Below are 633 nucleotides of genomic sequence, written 5' to 3'. Positions count from 1 at the left end.
GGACTGCTGCGGGGTCCCGCCCGGGCGGCAGGGATGGGCTCGGCGCCGTGGTTGTGTCCCTGCTGGATCTCGCCCCAGAGCGGTCCGGTAGCAGTGGCTTAAAGCCTTTTCTTTTGGGGGGGGGAAATGTATCAAGTTCCTATGTTGGAAGTGTGATCTGGTTAAGTGCAGCTCCTGGCACTTCGGTGGCAGCTTCCCAGGCGGGGAGGAGACCCTGCTGCCCGGGGTCCCCGCACTCCTGTCCCCTGTGCAGATCCTGGCTGGAGGTGGCCGCTCCTGGGGGCTGTTCTGCACAGGTGTGCCCCGCACAGATGTGCCCCGCACAGGTGTGTGTGCCCCGCACAGGTGTGTGTGCCCCGCACAGGTATGACCAGCCCGTGGGTCGGTGCACACCTCCTGTGAGCCACTACCAGCTTGTTCCTGTGCACCTTGGGTCCTTGCCTTCTGTTGCGTGGGTTGTGGAGTTGGGTCACAGGGCTGCTCTGGTGAAAAAAGATTCGGGCTGAAGAGTTTATTTTTGGTAAGAGCCTGGCTGGCTAAACCAAGTGACTGGGCGGCGTTGGAGCAGGGAGGAGGATGCAGCAGTGGGAATGAGGAGAAAGGATTAATTTCTCCACCACTAGAAGAGGTAGT

This window comes from Chaetura pelagica, unplaced genomic scaffold (genome assembly GCF_000747805.2).
Source record: "Chaetura pelagica isolate M959 unplaced genomic scaffold, ChaPel_1.0 scaffold90, whole genome shotgun sequence".
Classification (NCBI taxonomy): domain Eukaryota; kingdom Metazoa; phylum Chordata; class Aves; order Apodiformes; family Apodidae; genus Chaetura; species Chaetura pelagica.
Note: the sequence above shows the minus strand (reverse complement) of the source record.